At 39.4% G+C, this 22,718-nt stretch overlaps 1 protein-coding gene across 1 annotated transcript in view; it reads left to right on the forward strand.

Annotated features, from left to right (window-relative positions):
* The window catches only part of LOC150080794 (rho GTPase-activating protein 100F-like), a 172,117-nt gene that overhangs the window by 4,574 nt on the left and 144,825 nt on the right, over window positions 1-22,718 (forward strand). The gene's annotated exons all lie outside the window — the stretch shown is intronic.

Here is a 22,718-nt window from a genome sequence, read left to right on the forward strand (position 1 = left end):
AAAAATTAGGAAAAAGCAAATGCTCGACATTTCATAAAACGGATGTCTAGCAATTTGTGGCTGAACCAAATATACTGAAGTTACAACTCTACAAATTTTGAAAATTTTAAACTGTTCCCGACGTTACAGTAACTATGATTTATTGCATATGTTTTCAAAAAAGTGCTGCTATGATATTTCAGAGTTCCGAAATTGTAAAAAAAAAAAAAAAAAAACTTCAACTGAGTGATTCTCTCTTGCCTTACCGTTACTCAATTGTCAATAGTAAAAATTGTGGCGGAACATACTGCGAAAATCCCTAAAATCTAGATGGGAACTGATACTTGAAACACCATTCACTCAAAGTGACTGATGTTTCAGCCCGTGACTGCTAAATGTGGTGCTGTTTCTTGTATTCTCTATCTTGTGAATTCCTCTGAGCGTGTAGTCGTCCCGGAGTACAACAGAAAATTTCCTTTTATTTTATCTGCATATGTTCAACAGAGAACCTTTGGTGATTTGCAGTCCAGGAACGAGATTCTCCTAATATGCAATTTCCGCTAAGAAACTTTGTTTTATAATGCTCAATGCAAGAGCTCTCTAACTATGCTGGCATGGCTGGAGAGCGCTGCAGTAGAAGTCAGCTAATGGTTTGTACCAGCACCATCTCTAGATCCAGAATTTCATAGAATTGTTGTATTGTTGCTAACGAATGGTATGCTTACCACTGGCAGTATTTACGCTGCGTAGTGGTGAAGAAAATTAATAAAATGCTTTCCCATGCCTTTCTACTGAAATTAACCCCTCGTGTATTTACCCCTAATTGCTAAGCAGCACTCACAGCGTCGTGCATGCAAAGTCGACAGTTCATCAAATCACAGCGCAGCTGAGTACCAAGTTTCTGAAGGGTTAGCGGGTTTTAGGGGGAGCATGCTACCTATTTTCCGCCGATGTTCCATGACACGGATTTTCATCCTTTTTTTTTTTTTTTTTTTAGAAAACAACTTTTTAAAAACAGCACATTTATAATAAATGTGTTTCTTAAAATAAACAATATTAATTAAATTAGTACGGTTTAACTAAAAAAGTTGTTACAAACATTGCATTATATTTCAGGCGCGTTAGGGGATAGCAATAATATAATTCAAAATTTATAAAGAAAAATCATGACAAAACAACGACTTTTATGCGCGAGTCGAGAGCATTTCGTTTGTGCGCATTTTCTATATTGTCCATTCATTCCTCAGCATACAGCAACAAACAATATTCAGTGTTTCAGCTGCAATACACGGTATATGGATAGTCTATATGATATGTATGAAAAAAATATATATATAATAATAATAATTGCTGGACTTCTGTTAGTTCCAGTTCAGCGAACTTTAAAAAGGGTCGACAAATCGTTCTGAAATAGAGCCAAACGTAAAATTTTATGAAAATCCATACACTTGGAGTCGAGTTATTACAGGCGGATGGATAAAGAAATAATAATTTTTATTGGTCCAATTTTAATGAAATTGGGGATTGCTTGACAACTCTTTCTAAAAGAGCCATTAGCAGTCGAGTTATTAAGTGAGAACACACAGATGGACAAACAAGAAGTGAATACAATAGGCGTTTTACCATATGCTAACGCGCCTAAAAACCACTTCAAGTCACTGAAGATATAGTCGTTCAATATGTATGAACCTGCCTACTAAGCGTCAATAATTAACAATCATAGGATAATTGTTTATAAAAAGTCTATATCCTGTTTCCTTAAGTTTAGTGGGTTTTTGTAATTTTTTATGTTAAAATATATTATTTGCATCATTTTGGGTATAATTATTTAATTTATTTTACAATGTAAACGCACTAATTGTATTAAACTGAAATACAAGCATATTAATTACAATTATGGGGAAATTCAATTAATGCCCTTGTGTTTCTAATTAAATAAAAAAAAAAAACAAAGCAAAACAGGATCTGTTTTGCTTTGTTTACTAAGGATTAGTATACTGTGTTTTGCATTTCAGTGCACTCATAATTTTTTTCCCTCGTTTTTTAAACATTTACCATTAAAATATTAATTTCTCTTGTGAAGATTTGAGATATTTTCTTCATTGCTTGCTGTGCTAACGAGTAAAAATTTGTCTCTTTTGGTTTGCACGATATTTAAAATTTAACTTCAGTTCTTTACTTTCGGAAACAGAATAACGCTGCCTCTTATATGCATGTAATTTATGATATAGAGAGAGTAGGCACTCAATTTAATACATAATATGGTATAAAATAGCATAATATTCTAATATGAATAAACAGAGAGAGAGAGAGAGAGATAACACACAATATAACACACAAAAAAAAAAAAAAAAAAACTAGATGGATCACTCCTACAAAAGTCATTTTACGCCCACATTTCCACCTACACGGATAAGAGTACTGCTTTACTTACACCTACTCAAAATATGTAATCATACTTTCGGTTACCCCAGTTCGTTAAAGCCACTAGACTTTGTAAGCTGTCTTTATAATAAAGCTTATTAATCAGCAAAACTATCCGCTGGTAATATTAGAATTACAATTTCCTGATAGGTAAGTAAATAAAAATTGATTTTGTGTTATTAGTTAATGCTTAATTACGATTTTTCAAAAAAAAAAAATCTAAAGGAACTTATTGCTTGGATGTTTCCATGTGAACAGCATTTTGTGTGGCTTACAGGGTTAAATGGCCATATTACAGGCCGCGAGGGTTCCGGTTTCACCTATCGTAATTTGAACCATTGATCAGACAGAAGCAGCAGCATTCGCTTCTTGTCAAACATACTGGGTATTTGTCGAAATAAGTGCGTTGTTATTGTTGTTATTTGGTTTTTAGGAGCATTAGCAACTAAGGCCATATTGCTCCGTATAAGTGCATTGCCACTTCACTGTTATAAGTATTTGTATTGTGTAGTACAGTACATATTAAAACATGTGAAATGTTTTAGATTAAAGATATTCTTATTAAAGGAATTTTAAGCTGTTAAAAAAATCAACTGGTGAACTAAATTTATTATGATTTCTCACTTTCTGAGAATCAATCAACACTAGTGGCACGTAGATGAATTATAATTGCAGAAACATAATGGATTAAATGAAAATTTTAAACGACATAACCGATCTTCTCTTATACGTAGAGTGAGAAGAATTAGTCTCTTGAAGTTTGAAAGTGCACGATTATATTCTTAGGTTGAGAATGTATTGAAGCGAAAGCTAAATTGAAAAGTTATGGCTAAATGTATTTTATAATGACAACGAGACGTTGTCTCAGTAATATAACTGAATCAGAAGACTGTGATGGGCGGGGTGAAGCTCATGACACCAAAGTAAGTGACATCGGGTTCTAATCCATCTCTAGAAAATGAATTATTTTGGCAGTTCGCCAAAAGAATTCATTTGCTACCCTAAAAAGATCTAGAATCGAGACGTCTCGGAGGTTGCAGGAATTTTCTTCCTCAGATAGGCAAGCAGAGCGAGAACTCAGCTTCTTATAAATCGTAATACTATATATCCATCTAGAAGTATATGATATTACATCAGCCTAGCAATTAGCTCTTATAAATTTCTGAGTTCACGTAATTGTCCCACGGTATAAAATGAAATATATTTAAGCACAAAGAAACTGCTCTTCGCTGCAAGACGTATTAATGGATTTACGGAAACAGATACGACTACGATTTCCAAGACCTGGCAACTTGTATATTGCCACTTGAACTTTTGAAACAGATTCCAGGCATAGAAGTTAAGAAAAAAAAGTCAGATACCCAGGATGATAACGTGACTGATGAGATGCTTGTTTCGTTCATGGGGACGCATCTGTTCTCGTCCAATTAACTCGTCTAAGTGCTTTGACTCGAAGCACGTGGACAGATTACTTATCTCTGCACATCGGTTGCTGCTTATAGCAACTATCTGATTGTAACTAAGCCTTTTTAATTATGGATAACAGTTCAGTTCCACTCCAGCAGAGTACTGTAACTCTTTTTTTTTTTCGGCAAAACACAGAAATAAATAAATGCAGATCTAAGTAGACTGATTGCAAAACGTGAAAGATAATCCTCTATCGGCAAATTTCAGCTATGAAAAGAATTGATGAAACCTTAAAAGAAGTGTAGCAGGACCATTTACTTCACTCACTCCGTTAAATCTGGATACATTTAACAGAGGGAGTGAAGTACAGGGAAGTTAGTTTTTGGAGTAAGCAGGGAGGGATGAAATTCTGAATTAACAAGTATTGAAGAGTTTAGAATGAAATATTAATGATGTTTAAATTAAAACGAATTACTAAAAATAAATTCTAAACTTACTACAAATAAACAATAAAGTACTAAAATTTTAGATTGAAAGAAATGCATCTTTAGAACTACTTTTTTTAAAGAATTTAGAAGCATTAGATGCATCTCTAACATGCATGCGTATAACTTTGTTTAGTGTAAGACGATCGCTATCGTTCTAAAAGGGATATTTGCATTTACTAGGCTAGGAGGTGTTGTTTGCTGACAAAAGGAAATTAATATTTTTAAATACTTTCTCGAACAGTTCAGCATAACCTACCTGAAAAGCTTTACATAAATGTATCACACCAATATTTAAAAATTTTTACAAACATTGCTTCGTCATCCGTGAATTTTTAATAAGTTATATTAATGTTAATAAATAGGGAAAAATCTTACAAACATTTTTAATAAGCATAAGTCGCTTTTAAATCATAAGCTGCTTTATTACAGGAAATTATAAACTAGGAAATCAGTAAACCGGACTGTTTTTGTGCATAAAACCACAACCGTGCTGCTGTTCCTTTTTGGCTCTGAGATAGGAGTTCACTGTCATCGTATTGTGCTGGCCGTTGCTATGGTAATAGGGCATTAGGCGGAAGCTAGTTTCACGTAGAAACTCAGCGACTACAGAATACTGACCTCGGCTACCATACTGGTAATGATTCATTAATACGTCCCTATACAGATTTAAGGGAAGGTAGACCCAGGAGAGACGGGAAAGATTTACACCCCAGATTGTTTGCATTGCTCATTCGTGGTTCATAACGTTTTTGTTTGCATTTTTCTCCTTCTTTCCTTCTCTTCTTTTATTTCCGAAGAAATATTGAAGTAAGGGAATAAATAATGATATTACCTGACTATAGTGATGTGAGTGTGCATACAAGACATCATTTCCTCTTCGTAAACGGTCACAATGAGAATTCATGAAATTCTACTAAACTTGGAAACCACGATAAAGGTACTTCTTTATGTTGCCAGTTCATTTACAGATAGCCTTGGGGTTTGCCGATGATGACTGGAACGTAAATTTTACTGCCGGATGTCCTTCCTGACGCCTTCCAGATAAGCTGTGGAAATAGCCGCTATTGCAAACATATATTCCTGAGCGAATATAGTTAGAAGTTAGTTTTCCAGTCTCTGTCCAAGCAGATAACTCTAAGAGTGTTTAACATAACACCAGTAAAACACACTTTTCGTTATAGGAATATGGCGAATGTGGAGAAATGAGAGAAGTGGCTAATTGTAGAGGTGAACTATGTACGCTGACTGTCGATTTGTCTTTAACCCTTGATTGCGAAAAATTTAGTAGTTTTGTCGTTGGTAGTTGTATTGTTTTGTGCCATAATAATATTCAACTGAAAAGATAGCTAATTCTATATTTTCGTTCATATTGTTGGATCTCAGTGAATATAATCTATAACAGCTTTAAGATTCTTCTCTTCTTGATTTCGTGCTCATATTTGCTAAATGCGGCCATCTTCTTACTATCTGAAGAAGATCATAGTAGTTTTTTGAAATACTGAAATGATTTAAAGTTATCAGCTTTTTTTTTCGTTGGGTTGTTCGTTGTTTTTGGGGCTGGCATGGCAATTATCGAAGCTTCCGCAGTATTGTGTATTAAGGCACGAGACTGACGTTTATTGAAATTAGGCATTTAACTTGCGCAATATTTTTTTTAATAACTAACAAAGCGGATTAACATATATTCAGCAGATTATTGATGATTTCTGGTCCAGTAAAATATCAAATAAGTATCATTGACAAGGAACTTATGTTTAAAGTACATTTATTCCCGATGAAGAAAATTAAAAAAAAAAACGTTGATGGAAAAAAAAACCGAAAAGAATACGTTTGTGGAATAAAAGGTCTTTGTAATAAATGAAGATTATAACATTATACCCTAACTATAAATTAGTTTGTAATTGAATTACTTCGGATTTAATAACGGCGAACTGAACTGATAAAAGGAAATTAGTGAATAATAATAAATTATTATACAATTTAAGTACATTGAGGATTACGCAGTAAGTTATAATATCGTTTCAGTTACAAATAATAAACACCGTATTAATAGAATTACAAATTACATACTTGACTCCACTTTTGCAGTTTTAAGTGGTTTACTGATTGCCAAAGTATAAATACCTAAACTTTTTTTCTATCAATAAATAAAACTACACTAATGTCGTATTCAAATTTGGGTATCCATTATAAAAGTTGGATCCCAAATGTCGACATTAGTGCAATATTATTTTAGTGTATTGAACATGCTATTGGTAGGAAAAATATTTTAAGTGCTTCTAGTTTTGGTACTCAATATACTATTTAAAATTGCAAACCAAATGTGGAGCCAATTTTCTAACTTTATTTAAATTTGCTCTAGCCTTTCGCACAACGAATTAGAAGGATCTTGTTTAGCACAATGCATGCCTTGGGGAATATCCATCCACGAAATTCTTAGTTGCAAAGGATCTACTATCTAAAGAAGACAAATTACCCACTAGAAATATCCATTTAGCATTTTATTCCAACTAAAAAGGAAAATGGCGCTCATCGCAAGTAGCGATAAAAAATAACAACAAGCGCTATTTTTCCTTGGAGATCCCCTACAGGCATCTACAAGTGTTTTCTTTTCGCAGTAAAAACTTGGTTCCTTTTCAAGAAAGTTGTACTTTTCTGGCAAGTCATTTCGTTGCATTCGTCCATGATATACCCAGATTATCCAGGCAATGAATCATGAATGAGATGGATCATCCACAACGTTTTGTTTTACCAACGAAAATTCTTTAATAGAAAATTCTCTTCTGAAATTCATCATTTAAAAGGATACAATAAGTCTTTTTCCCAGCTTAGTCATTTTTATCAAAATAGAAGGGGAAAAAAAAACAACACAAAAAATAGAGTAATAATGTTATACTATTGTTATTGTTATGTACTATTTAAAATGAAAATAGTTCACTAGGAAATATGAACATTAAAATATTGGCAATAAATGTTAGAATGAAATAACTTATTCTAACGTTTATTATCATTATCACCAGAGATTAACTTAGTGCATTGTTTGACAGGAATTAGTATTTATTTAGAAATAATTTATATGGAGAGGATGTACCACGATTGAAGTTCTTAAATACAGTCTGTTAACTTTGGAAAATAATTCACTTCTTGAAATATCAAGTACTCGTATACTGTTCGTAATATCTGTAGGAATGACTATACATGCAGCCCTCGCGGCTGGCCATGTGGAAACGATTGTTGTTCTCCCCATGTGGAAAAGAGGTAGAATTCCGTCTGGATGGAAGGAAATTTTATGGGTTTCTGCCTCATTGTGACAATCTCAGCCTCAGGCGAGAGTCATATTCCCCCGTCTTCCCCTGTTACTCGCATTTTTTAATCTCGTAAAATAGGAATGCCGATCATAGAATACGCGCAGTTTAAAGGCGGAATTTCTTGAATACTCGTGGCTTTAGTGACCTCAGCGACTAAACGCGAGGTTAGTTGCGTCAAGGCAGCTAAGGTCACGAGGACTCACAGTATTGTGTATATAAACGGCGCATTGTGTTATTGGTTTCCTCTTTTTCGGGATGAAACATTCAAGTTTCCGGGAGTAGGAAGCCACGCCTTCTGGCGGTGGTTATTATTCAACAATTGCATTCTTTCGGATGCAGTTGTTGCATAATATTTAATTTCATTTAATATTAATAAATATTGAATAATATTTATTTAATTCTACGCTGTAGCTCAGAACTTTTATATCCATCGAATTTTTGCTTCGTCTTTTTTTTTTTTTTTTTTTTTTAATCAGCATTTATAGCTTAGGTAATTTACTTCCCATATTACGTGTTTGCAGACGTAAACCCACGAAAGGGTGCGGATTAAATCAATAGACGGGCATCAAATTATAGGGAGTTACAGTGGATGCACATTTATTCCTCTGTTGTCCGTATAATTTTAAAATCTCAGTAGTGCTGTGGGCTCGGGCTGCCATAAGCACAGGTCTCTCGCTCTTTCTCCCAAATAGCCACTGGTTGAGGACAGGGCTACATTTACGAGATGACATATTATCTCTCGAATTAAATATCGCTCGCAATCTGTGCCTAAAACAATTTCTGATATCAACGATCAATAAATAATAAAGTGAATGCGCATCAGCGCCACATTAGGAGTTGTTTATTGCGTAAGTTCGTAGAGATATTTAATTTTTATCTTTCTTGCATATCAGGTATGCGTGAAAGATATGTATGTTGTATCGCAGCTAGGAATTTGGTACCAAAGGCAAGATCTCGTTACAATTCTTCCCCTCCCGTAGGCTTCACGTATTCGCTCGTCAGCTACGTGCAGATAGTGTAGCGCGAGTGTAGTCCATCGTACCAGCGCCCAGGGTGACTGGCCTCCCCTCCTCGTTATGTTACTGCCTATATGCTTAATGCTCGATTTCCATTGAAGTTGTTTCATCGATACGTACAAACTAATGCTTTAGATGTTAATTTTAAGAATTTTTCTGTAAATTTCTAAATTCACGCTCTTCAGCATTTCTCGGTTGCACACTGCTTAGAAAGAAGTAACAATACTGCTTCTGACAAATTCGATTCCTGCGAGCAATATGCACACGCAACTCGGCACCATCCTCATACGTGGAAAACCCCAATGTAGCTTTACTTGGCAGAACTCTGTCATTGACTGGTCATCGATTAGTGTGTGTGTGGGCCGTTGTCTGCTGGTGTAGATCGATGGTAGGCGTTTGAACGTGTAAGTGAGGCAAGTCACAGACCTGACATGTACACACGCACACTATTCCTCGTGCTTAAACGCCTTTTTAACCGATGCCATTCACAAAACGAGTTTTGTGTTATTCTTTTCATTTTTTAGACATATTGTTCCTCCATTTATTTATTTTTTTTATTTAATTCTTTATTATTTATTTATTTATGGCCAGTCTTTTTCGATTGTTATTTCGCCATTTGCACCAGTATATTCACTTTTATTATGTATGAATAAATTATTCTTGCAGATTTTCAGATTATAGAAATCAATAGCAACTAGAAATATTCAGTGATCACAAAGTTATGACTAACATCGATGGCAACTGAACAGTTGCCATCGATGAGTGTCCGTGATCAAGTGTACAAGATACTGAAGAAAAAAAAAAAAAAAAAAAAAAATGGCGAATCAAAGAATATCATCTCATAACAGCCTACTTAAGAGACAGGAAGGACTATGGGCACCATATGAAAGAAATATTAACAAAATTAAACAAACATTTATCTTATCTAATGACATCGGGAGTCATTAGGCAAAATTTTACGAAACGGAATGTTAATCAATATAATTCATTTTTAAATAATCAAGTATATGCCAAAACATTATGACCACCTACCTAATATGATGTTGGTCCTCCACGTGCAACCAAACAACTCGTACCCGGCGAGGCATGGACGCTACAAGATTTCTGAATGTGTCTTGTTGTATCTGGTACCAACACGTAACCAGCAGATCCTTTAACTCCTGTAAGGTTTGTTTGTTTGTTTGTATTGAGGTTTAATGGCGCATGGACTACGCGGGTCATAATGCGCCAGCTCCTGTAAGGTCCGCGGTGGAGACTCCGCAGATCGGAGTTGCTGTTCCTACACAAACCACAGATGCTCGATGGGATTGATGGCTGGGGAAATACCTGGAAGTCTTTCTCATTTTCCGCGAACCAGTCTCGAACAATCCGGGCGGTGTGGCATGGCGCATTATCCTGCTGAAGGACGGCACCGCCAGAGGGGAAGACCGTTGCCATGAAAGGGTGTACCTGGTCAGCAATGATGTTTAGGTAAAGTGTAAAGTGTGTTTAGGGTCAAGCGGAACCAGGGATTTCCCCCATCTCCGCCTAGTTTACGTTGTCAGGTGATACTGTACACTGTAAAGGCCAAAAATTTAAAAGTGTGTGGATCTTGGTGTGTAATGTCATGTACCGTTGTTCTTCTGGCCATTTAGCCTTCAGACCTCTTATGAGGCCCGACGTTGCCCGCACTTCGCCTCGTGGAGGCAGACCAGGTACCCAGTAGTTAGTTTACTCTGGCAGGACCTGTCACCAATGGCGAGGACCTAAAAAAAAAAAAAAAAAAATGTTCCATTGCGAAGGGAGAGCGCTTGAAATATGAAAGGCCGAGAAAGTGGGAGAAACTGATTTGGATAAAGTTAGATTTTGACGTGTGGGCGTACGCTAGCTTGCAGATAGAGAAGGTGGGGCGACTGAAGGCTGGGAGGAGAAAGACAGAAGTATGGGCTCGATAGTGAAGGCGGCTCCATAGTTTTCTTGTGGAAGGCACCACCGGTGGTTTCCCACATCTGCGCCATGGTACTTTGTGAAGAATTATAGAATCGCTGTAAAAGCCCGAAAAAGTGTAATGTCTGGTTTGTGTCAGAGTAGTGCTATTTTCTGTTGTTCTGTCTTTGGCTGCTTGGCCACAGGGCCCTTAAAGAAATCCCACGTTGCCCGCCATCACTAGGAGGTGAGCCGGGCTGCCCATTATACTCTGGCTGGCCTCCGCCAGGGTTGCCTGAGCTTCCTGACAGAGACCAAGTAAAAAAAAATAAATAAAAATGAAATAAAAATAAATAAAAGATAAAATAAAATAAATAAATAAGGTAATAGATTTAAAAAAAAAGAGAGCTAGAAGAGAGGGGAATAGAAGAAGAGAGAATTGAAGGAGGAATGAATTTGGGTGGGTTGACAGGGGAGAATTAATCCATCTACGTTAGGCGAAGTATTGGAAAGGGTGTGGGTTTAAAAGTCACAGGGGACAGGCGCCCCTGTGTTTTGCCAATGGCATAGTGCCTGTAGATCCCGCACTGTGGTTAGTGCTAGCAATCCCGCACCTAGATCGGTGCCAGCAGTATATCCTACCCATTTTGGGTTTGCAATGACTTAAATCCCGCACTCTGAGGAGTGCCAGCATCCCGCACCTTGGATGGTGCCTGCAATAAATCCTATCCTATTCATGTTAGCATGGTCATGTCTGTGTTGGTCTGGGTGGGGGGGGCTGGAGAGTTATCCCACGCCGGTCTGGTTTAGTTCTTGAGCTCTGAGTTCTGCAATCTTAGCTCGCCTAAGTGCAAATGTTTCCTGCGCGTAGGTGTTTAATGCCTTATAGGTATTTTTCTCGAGTAGCAGAGTGAATTCTTGATTGCGAGGGTTTCTCTGTATTGTGGTGAGGAATTTAAGCCTAATGTTGTCGTAGCTGGGGCACTCATACATGAGGTGCCCCCTAGGACTCTTCTTCGCCGCGGTGGCAACGTGGATCATTCTCGATTCCCATGGCCATCAGTTTTTGTTGGAAGGATCCATGCCCGGTGATGATAAAGGTCACGTGGAGGCCAGTTGAAAACCAGGATGGAGGTTCTGGGTGAGTTGAATTTATAGATGGAAGGAATCGTTTTGTGATGGCCCCTTTTGTTGTGGTGTACCAGTCACGTTGCCATATCTCTTGTAGATGTTGGATTATCTGTTGTCTTTCCTGCCTGGTGCCGTTTGTGGTATCAAGTTGAAAATTAAGCAGTTGGGTTGGAACTCCCTTCCTTAAATAATAAAAAAGCCCTCTTTTAACCACTTCTAAGTATAGTGGCTGGCATCTAGTTAATACCTGCAGAGCAGAGGTGCTGACGGTGCGGCACGCCCTGCAAATTTAAAGGAGCATGAACCTCTGGATTGAATCCAGCTTACATTTGTTTCTTGCTGGGATGGCTTTTTGGTACCAGATGGAGGCACCATAACACACGATTGACACGTATACCGCTTGGTGTATATGAGAGTAAGAGCCTTGTGTTTCAGCCCCCAGTCTGCCCTGCTGACCTGCCTTATCATAGCACTGTACCTTTGAATTTTGATGGCTAGATACTTTAGGTGGTGGTGGTGGAAGGTAAGCCCTAAGTCTAAGAAGATACCTAGGAGCTTGACTTCAGTGTGCAGTCGTATGGGTGTAAAGTTTAATTTTATTGTACGCGGTCTTGTGATTTGTAGCCTGCCTTTAAGGATTTTGTTTTCTCTCCTGAAATGATAAGGTTGTGCATGGCTGCCCAGTTCTGGAGTTTCACCAGTGCTCTATTTGCCATTGTCTCCAGGGTCGCCCTGGTATTAGCACATACCAAAAGGACAAAATCATCCGCGAAGGCCAAGGACGCAACTCCCTCGGCTCCTTGCCCAGGAACTCGTCCAGGACAATAGATCAGAGGACCGGGCCAAGCACAGAGCCCTGTGGACAGCCTCAATCGATCTACCTAGTCACTGTCTGGAATCTGTTGATAATTTGGACTTTTCTACCAGTTAGATATGATATTAAGCTGTTGTATAGGTTGTTGGAAACATTTGATTGCCGAAGCCTCCGAAGAACACTGGGCCACCATAGGCGATCAAAGGCCCCAGAAAAGTCTATCATGATTGCAAGGGAGTACTTAAAGTCTGTGTGGGTTGCTTGATTGATTAATCTGTTGATGACATCTTCTGTGCTGCAACCTGCTTTGAATCCAAATTGCTTGTCACTTGGAAGTTTTTGTTCTTCATATCTGGCAGTTAAGTGAAATAGGAGCAAGTGTTCTTGTAACTCGGCCATTACAGACAGCAAGGCAATCTAAATTTCAGGGTTGCCGTTTTCCAGGATGTTGGAAAGGTGCCTTCTGTCACGCACCTATTTAGGAGGATTAGGAGAGTAACAGGATAGTATTCTGCAAATTTTTTAACCACATCCACTTCCAGCAGATCTTCGCACCAGGTGTTTTTCCTTCTTTCATTTTGTTTATTGCCAAGTCCATCTCAATGTTAGTGTAGGGGGACTCCACAGAGGCAGGATGATAGTTGTGATTTTAATCTACTATTTCTTGTTGTTGTTGAATCATAGCTGCAGCTTCAATGGGATAAATGGTGTCTCGAATATTGTTAGTGCTATCCTTCCAGGTGTAAGTAGAGGAGCCATCCATTTTTAGTGTCGTGTCGAGTACCTCTCCTCGACTAGCTTGTTTGTTACGATCTTGAAACGATGTCCCAGGGGTCCTTATTCCCAGAAGTGCATACCAGGGTTTGCCACGTTTGCTTTTTACTTTTACGTATTAACTTTGTGTATTCATTTCTGACAATGCGGTAAGCCTCCCTGGCGGTATCTACCCAATGGGGAGGTAGCTTTGATCGAGCCTGCTGGAACATTGTTTTTTGCATGGTAGACTCTTCTTCTTCTGAGATCCTGTAGTTGGGGATACCACAAGGGAACTGCATACCGGTAGGGCCTTCTGCGTGGGATGGAGAGATCACATGCAGATCTTACGGCAGTGGTAATAATCCGTACGCAATCGTCTGAAGAGAGTGCTTCAGGGAGCTAGCTCAGTCCGAAAGCGTTGCCAGTCTGCCTTTTTTGAACTGTATCGTGTCACATCTCGTGGGATCGGAGGGATCCGTTCCACAGAGCGAACCAGAGAAAATGATATCGCTCTGTGGTCCGACGTGGTCCAGGCTTCTTGTACAGTCCATTTGGCTAGTTTGTTGGCAGTATCTGGGGTGGCTGCTGTAACAACTATGGTGCTCTCCAAAAGGGGGCCGCTGTAAGTTGGAAGTTGATCTGGGCAGTTTATTACTTGGAGGCCTGTGGCTAGGAAGAATTCTTCTAGTTTTGCACTATTTCTTTGTGCAGATCTGTCAGGAGTGCGACTGTGCCAGAGCAGAGATCTGCAGTTTGTATCCATGGCTATTAGTAGTCGTCCCCCCCCGGGAGAGTCTCAAGCGCCGTCTGAATGGTTGAGATCGTTTGGGTGTTGGGTGATATCTTCACCAGGGTGAGTATATATTGTTAACAGGAACTAGGACCCTAACTGAGTTATGATTTGTGCACAGGCAGTTTGCAGTACAGAGTGGTGTAATCTTTGTTCTACTCATTTTTGGGTTCTTGATGATTATTGCTGCCCATGGGTTGTCGGTTTTACAGTAGACCATTATATAGGATGCAGGGTAACCTGTGACCACACCTGAGCGAACATACAGTTCCTGTAATAAGACCACATCAATTTGGTTTTCCTCTATTTTCACTTTTAGTTGGTCAGCTACCAGCCTCGCTCTTTGCGTTCATGGTGGCAGTTTGTAGAGGGGCCTTTATCCATAGTTGATTCTCATTTGGTGTTGACTTTTGGCTTTTAGGTATACTGGACAGTTCCCATCCCTGATTGAGTGTTGATGAGGAGCTTTCACTGCTTTGCAGTTTGCACAGACTAGGAGTTGGTCTTTTTCTGGGCAGTCTCTGTATTTGTGCCCTTTTTGGGCACAGTGGCCACATGTTGAATCACGCTGGTTGCATGTATGTGATGTGGGGCCAAAGCGAAGGCACTTGTAACATTTCGTAACTGAAATATGCTCCTTAAACCCATAGCTTCCCCAGCCTATGAACATGCGACTCTGTGTTTCTAAGATTTGCCATGCTCGCATGGAGAGCTGGATTACCCAATTGGCATTTGAATGTGTTTTAGATTTAGTACTGTATTTTGGGCTAACGTCTTCTTCCATGGTTTCTGATGTCCTCAGGTAGGTGCAGACTTAGGTTTTTGTGGTAAATTTCCTCTTTGAGTTATTACACCTTGCTGTATGTCAAATAAGACAATTCAGGGTCCTTTTTTCTTGGGAACCTCTGCCTTTAAACTATACTTGGTCATATTTTCGTTACTTAAGATTATTTATGCCTCTTCTCTGGAGTTGGTTTCAATTACTACGCCTGGGTGCCTAGTGTTCCGCATACTTTTGATCTGGATCGTCTTCATTTGGTCTTTTAGATTTTTTGTTAAGGTCTCCTTTACAGCGTCACTTGTGTCAAGCTGCGCGTCTTCTGTCGGGTTAATCAGGATTATATGTGATTCTGTCTTTCTTGTTACTGTTTTGGTTTAGGGTCCATCTGGTTTATGGGATGCGATAAAGCGCCATTCCGCAATTCCTCCGCGAAGGTAGGGGGGCGTTGTTGCATTTGTTCATATTTACTGAATATAGTAATGAGGTCAGTGCGGATAGCAGCATTTTGTTTGATTTTCCCACATATTCCTCAAGCGTCCCTCTGATAGCTATAATTTGGTCAACTTTGGAGTTCTAGTTAGAAGGGGTAGAGTGGGGTTCGGATTTGCAGCTGGTTCTGGCACTTCGTTTGTGTCTTTATTTGAATCTTTGTTCACCTCTTTGCTGGTCTCTTCAGTCACATCCGGGTGCGAGCGAGTCAATTGTTGTGAATCCTTCAGTTCACAACTACTTCTCTTTCCCTTTTAGGTGAATCCATTTCATTATATTCATTATATATATACTTGTATATGGTGGCACCCATCTCCACCAGTATATTCTGTGTTCAAGTATTCTACTAATGGGCCTGTAGTGTCAAGTGTGTGGTGTGTAATACGTTATAAGAAAAAAATAATAATAATAAAACAGGCCTCTCTGCCACCAGGAAGCAGACACCACCTAAGTATCTGTTACCTGGTGCCTATCCATACGCACGTGAAGCGCGGTCAAGGGTCTCCTTCACTGTCTGTGCTGTTTGTACTAGCACCCAGCACCCACCGGAGGTAGTGCAATACCGGTGGGTGCCAACAATCCCACTACCAGGCTGCCCGTACCTGGAAGCCTAAAAAAAAAAACCGCTCCAAACCCATAAGGTAAGTCCCTCATCAGTTTTCTTTCTGATGCCTGCAAACAAAAACAAAAAAAAAAAAAAAACCAACTCAAACGAGTTTAAAACTGGAGAAAAAAAAATAATAAATAAAAAAAAATAATAATAAAAAAATTAAAAAATATATTTTTATTTATAAAATAATAAATAACATATAAAAATAAATAATAATAAAATAAATATAGAAATAAATAAATTAATTAATTAAAAATAATAAATAAATAAAGAAAGAAAAAAATACATTAATAAATAAAAAAAAATAAATAAAACACAACCTGCAAGAGTTTAAATCCCGCACCAGTTTTCTTTCTGATGCCTGAAAAAGCAATTGAAGAGGAAAAAAAAACTCCTCCAGCAAAGTTGCAGAAAAAAAAGTGTGCAATTCTAATCTATATTAACCAGTACAGATATAGCTGTTTCCTTTTTTTAAATACATTTCTAAAAAATTCCTGGAATACTGAAAAATTCTCTGAACCTTGTAACCATTGAGCTTCAGTTCCTCGATTAAAATCTGGTACAACTGTTCTTAAATCACGCCTAAATTCCTCATAAAGAGGACAATCATAAAAAAGATGTTCCCATGTTTCAGATCATCTACATATTTAGAAAGGATCCTCTTCCATACCTAAGACACATAACTTATATTTAAGCGAACCATGCCCTGTGATTATAAGAACCTTCCATGCAGGGAAAGAACCATTTATTATGTTTATTTCCAATATTAAAACATACATCAGGAATAAAAAGCCTAGTTACAGCACCAGTTACGCTAGTGCTCCAACGTTCTTGCCATATTCCTGTTAACTTCAATAAAATATTTTTTTCCTCTCTCTTCCGATCAATCAAAATATCATTCGTAATTCCCATGATTGTAACTTGACTGCCCTTCCTTAAAAAGTAACTAAAAGCTCTATATACAATATACAAATCCAAGAGGAGTGCCCCAGCAAGCACCTGAAGGGCATTAGTCGATACTGTCTTACACACTCTCAGAGTTGTTAATAACATAATAGGCTGCAATGAATTCAGCTTATTTTTAAACTGGAAATTGCTTACACGCTTAAACCAGATAGAGGCAGCGTAAGCTACAATGGATAAAAAAATAGCCTTATAGTAAAGACTGAGGACCCTTTTACCCAGCCTCCAGTCTTTCCTGGTAATCTGGACAATAAAGAGACTGTGTATTTCTTTACTTTACCACTTAAGTATTCCAAGTGGGGTGTAAAAAATAAATTGTCATCCAACAAAATCCCTAAGTATTTGACCTGAGACACCAAAGGTATCTGTTTACTATTAATAATTAATTCGGGTGGTCTCCTATAGTCTAGTTTACCTTTCAATAACATCATTACAGTGTTATTAGAAGAAATTCTGAGTTTATTATTCATAGTCCAATTCATCAGGCTACCGACTACCCCGTCTAGTTTACCTTCAATTACTCGTCAGGAATTTCCCCTGCACACACAGCACCAGGTCGTCCGCATATACCACCTTGTCTTGTTCTAACCAAGTGTTAAGGACCAGATTCCAAAAAATCGGTCCCAACACCGAACCCTGGGGCACTCTCGATTAATTCCTCTTTCAAATTTCAAATGTTGAGGCGACTCCAAAAAAAATTACTATATTAGGGTTACCCGTAAATGATTACATTAACCCGTATTCGTGTCTGTAAATTGCGTATGTTCTCTGGTCGATTTGCCTGTTTTGCTGGACGCAAAAACCTTGCTATCTACGCCTGAGACCGACTAATTCAGCCACGGAGTGAAAAAAGCGCACTAAAGTTCCTCGCATCATCGACGGGATTCGAACCCGGGCCTTTTCCACCCGGTGTGGGGAGGACGGTGACAATACCACTGTGCTACCCACTCAGACGTTGAGATGACTCCAGTCAGATGTCTGTGGGGCATGCCCATTCCCCACCAGAGCGGTGGAGAGGAGGGGGGAGACAGGGGTACCGTCATCCCCCTTCCCGCCGGGGAGGGGAGAGACAGTGAGCCAGGCAAGGGAGCTGACTCAGATCGTCAGTATGGCTCTGCAGTAGCGTTTCTGCTATTTGCTATATCATGGGTAGAAATGTCCAGGCAGCTATCAGCGCCAGGACTGGCTCTCCATTCAGTGCATATGTCATTCTCAGGATGGAGTCTCATCGAGGGTAATTTTAGTTAGCTAGGTTACAGCTGAGCTCAGTGCTTGCTAGTTGTCTGTCAGGTGCAGATTTTCACTTACAGCTCCACGGTGTCAAGCCAGCGTTTTAGCGATTTCTAGAAAGCAGCTCCGTCTTGGGTAGTTGTCATATCCAAATGTCTATATTGACAGTGTCTTTGCCAGTTGTCCGGTCCGTGGATTTCAAGTTTGGGAGAGAAAGTCTCTTTAGGTTTTGTCTCTTCTATGTTTTAGCCGTTCCTGGGGTGGGGTCTCTTCCAGGTAGTTGAGTCTTAATAGGTGGATATCGGTGTGAGCGAGTTTCTCTCTGGATCTAGTGAAGAGCGGAGATTACGGTGTTCACGGTTGCCGTGGTTGTGGCACATGGAAGGTCCTTCTTCTGCAGAAGAGGTCTTGCGCGTATTTGGTCAAAGCTTTGTAGCTGTATTCCTCTTCCAGTACACGGTCCTCCTGATTTAGTAATTGTTATATATTTGTTATTTTTGGTTTTTTAGGAGCATTAGCAACTAAGGCCATATTGCTCCGAGGATATGCGGTGGTTATTCCTTGACCTTTCCGCATCCTCCGTATTTGGCAGTCACGGGTTCGAATCCCGGATTAATCAAGAAGCATGTGCTACGCACTGCTGCTCCTGCCCACCTGGATACGGAGGCGCCTGATTTAGTAATATATATTGGGTCTCTGTAATTAGATGGCAGCGTAAGTCGTCGCATAATTGACAGTGGTGCGTCAGATGCTCCCATGTTTCTGTCTGTCCAGAGTGGCAGAGAGGTGTGTCACTTAGTCCAAAATCTGATAGCCTCTCTGATGGCACCGTGGCAGGTGAGCAAATATATAGTTAGTAGTCCTGGTGAAAGCCAGTGTGGGTATGTTGGGAATACAGAGTGTACTTCTGGCACAAATTTTCGGGAATTGAACCCTTTGGTGAATTTTCCCGGTGTGTTTGCCAGGTTTGTTGGAGGTGCAGGGTAAGTCTCTTCTTTTCTGTTTGGTGTCATTTGTCAGATCTATCGCAAAGTTCTGGCAGGTAGAAGTTTGGCCTTTGGAGAGATGGTAGAGGAGTCCACATCGAACGAATTCCAAGTCCAAGGGAAGGGCACCTATGAGGACTTGAAGTGCGTGGGTGCTCACTGTATGCAGGCTCTGGATATAGTGAGCAGGATGTATCGTTGCATTGTTTCTAGCTTTCTTCTGCAGTTGTTGCTTTTGCATACCAGACTGCCGATGCATATAGGATGGTGGCAGGAAGATCGTTTTGTGGTAAAGGGCGAGGGTCTTCTTTCGCAGGCCCCAGTCCTTGCGAGTAATTCTTGTAAAGAGAGAGAGGAATATTTTCTAATTTTGTTCCGGATATAGTTAATGTGGGGGGGGGAAGGATAAGTTCTTGTCTAAGATGACTCCAAGATACTTTAACACCGTTGTTAATTTGACTGTGGTCCCTTGAACGTTTATTTGGGGAGGCCTCCTGATGTTCAGGGTCCCCCGAAGTAGTACTGAACTTGCCGTTGTTGGGGATATTGGCAGATTGTTTTGACTGGCCCATTGTTGAAGGCAGCAAGCGCCCGGTTTGCATGTTTTCTAATTGAGCTCTCTGTCCTCAGTGAGCATCACGACAAGGTCATCTGGGTAGGCTGGTGTCTTAGCATCAGTTCAGGAAACCGTCCAGGACCACATTCCAGAGAAGTGGGCCTAGAACGGAGCCCTGTGGGCATCCTCTATGGCCTGATCTTGAGACTGAGCAGTACGGGGCTGTGACAGTGATGGATCTATTTGAGAGGTAGGTGGTGATGCACTTATAAAGATTGGTTGGCAGGTTAGCCTCCTGCCTGCCGAGGACGCTTGGCCACTAGAGGGTGTCAAACGTCCTTGCAAAATCCAGTGCGACGACAAGAAAGTATTTTTTGTTTGCTGCTTTAGCCGGTTTGACGATATTTTCCAGGCCATCTACATTTGAGTGTCTCTTCCGGAAGCCGAACTGGTTTGGCGATTGTAATCCGGAGTTGGTGTAGTGGTTTTCAATCCTGCTCCGCAGGAGGTGTTCCAGAAGTTTGCATTGGACTGTGAGGCGTGGTATAGGTCGATAGAACCCCGGGAGGTCGTGTCGCTTAGTTGGATTTTTTAAGACTAGGCAGAGCGCCGCCACCCTCCAAGCAAGGGGGAAGTATCCCGCTTTTAGGCATTTACTATATAGATTTAATATTTGGTTGGGAATGACCTCTACTGCCTTTTTACAATCTCCGGCTCTAGGAAGTCCGAGCCTGGGGATTTATTGTTCCGTAGTTTGGAGGCTGCATTTTTCAGCTCAATCCTGGCGAAGGGCTCTTCTTCTTGTGCCGTGTTATAGGTGCTGCTTTGGTGGCAGAGCAGCAGATGTTCTGGGAGCAGTTGTTGTTCACGTGCCTCTCCCAATAACTACCATCCACTACTGCATGTAAAAGTAAAAGCCAAAGCTAAACAGGTCCACCTCCATAGCTGGATGAAGGTGACAAGTAGAAATATTGAACATACTGCCTCGAGTGTGGCGCAGGATAAAATCACTCCCATTCATTACTCGCAAAGTTGGAAACAGTCTACCGAAAAAGATAATGGAGCAAGTGGCGCTGTCCCCATATGGTTACCACAAGGGAACGGCAATACCATATAGCCCAGCCAACTGGAAGTGCTTCCTGTGCAACTGTGCTAGTGACCAGCCAGGAAGAAAGAAAGAGCTAATGCATGAAGTTGAGCATCGAAATGAATACATTCATCATGCGAGAATATTACAAAGTAACCAAGCTAAAGACCGACATGACAATGCACAGGATGAAACTACACACAAGTGGTTGGAACTGTTCCCAACTGTTCTGGTCACCCAACAGCGTATAGCAGATCAGAGACGGACCACCATCATAATGAATCTGATCGCTCCTGTAGTCTTAGAAAAAATTAAGCAGGATGTGAGCGACTAGCTACAAAGAGCAAGGAATACGGACACGACTGAACCAGAAGAGAAATAGCAAATACAAGAAGCAGAACCCCGAAGTGGAAATAGACGAGGTCATCCAGAATGAAGAAGGCCTAGCAAAATTCAAGGGTATAGACCCTACAAAGACTCATACCATACGGAAACAGAGACCGGGTCCACGTCAATTCGTTGCAAAACAGCGGTGCACGTCAGTTCGCTGTATGCGACAATTTCGTGGATGTGATTTTCGGGAATGACAGTTTCGTTTCGCTGTAGGTGATAATTTGGTGAGAGACAATTGGTGGCTACAACAACTTGGCGTATGCGCGACAATTCGGTGTATCGTACAAATATCCGAAACTAACAAAATCAACGAAATAAAAGGTTTAGGAAACAAGAGAAATAATTTTGGCGATTTAGAAAAGAGGAACGCAAAAATTAGGAAAAATGAAAAAATAACATATTTTTTATCTAATATATTTTGTATAAAAGGATTCACGTCGATCCGTCTCATGCAGGTTGGACAGTGAGTATGTAACTATTTCAGAAAACTATAGAGTGGGTTGCAACCGAACGTGAGAATATGCGCATTACCCAGCCGGCATCCATTAATGATCTCTTCTTTTTCTCTCTGAAACAAGCGCTGCAGTAAGTAGTTCATATTCTAATGTTTATAACAGCAGGCAATTTAAAGAAAATTAATTTTCTAATTGCAGTTTACCTTGGCCGAATCTTCTTGCCCGAATCTTCTATAGCAGCTATTTTTTAAAACAGAAGAAGGGCCGATTTTCACCTCGCATGTGTATACCGCGTATTATTCCCAGATATGCAAAAAGGATTTTTTTTTTTTTTTTTTTTTGTCTTTATTCCATTTACACTTGCTCCAGTTTTCACTAGTCCAAGGGTTTCACTAGTTTTGGTTAATTGTTGCATCTAGTGAACTGTTTTGCAAAACAATAATGATGCGTGTTTTACCCATCATTATCTTTATCACTTGATTAGAACCCGCTTTTTTTGCTTTCTGCAGAATTTCGCATGTCAGCAGAAAAACTAATCCTCGTCTTATTTTTTATTTAGCAAAAGACTCTTATCTGATATGAAGCCCAATATAAGCACCTTACGGTTTATTCAAGAAAATGTTTCATAAACAACGTTCTGATGCACTTAAGGATATGCTCTTAGTTGAAACAAAACTGTTCTTCCTTGTATAGTGCCTTATCTTAGCGAGTCACAGGGAATGTATTCTGTTTGAGAAAAGAGAGTATGCGAGAATTTAATAATTTGTATTAAATTCTCGCATACTCTCTTTTTCCATTAAAGACTCTGCAAACCAATTTCGTAAACCATTTTCGTAAGATATCAGAAGAAATTCTAAGCTAGCTTTTAAGAAATTCATAAAGATGACCCACTTAATATTATTTTCATGAATATCAGCCATAGAGGACGTTAGCAGCCACCAGCGATGTTAATTCTATTGGGTTATATTCCAGCACCATGTTTTTTGTTTTGGTTCACATTTTGCGTACAAAATTCTGTTTCATAGGAGAATATATCTTTAATCACATAACGATATATTAGATATCTCTTTGTAGATCAGTTTTAGAACTAATTTTTCCTCTAAATTATTGTACTAGGTTCAGTTTAGAAAAATTTATGCAAATATATGTT

The sequence above is a fragment of the Mastigoproctus giganteus genome, chromosome 9, assembly GCF_048544385.1.
Source record: "Mastigoproctus giganteus isolate SK-2022 chromosome 9, ASM4854438v1, whole genome shotgun sequence".
In the NCBI taxonomy this organism is placed as follows: Eukaryota; Metazoa; Arthropoda; class Arachnida; order Uropygi; family Thelyphonidae; genus Mastigoproctus; species Mastigoproctus giganteus.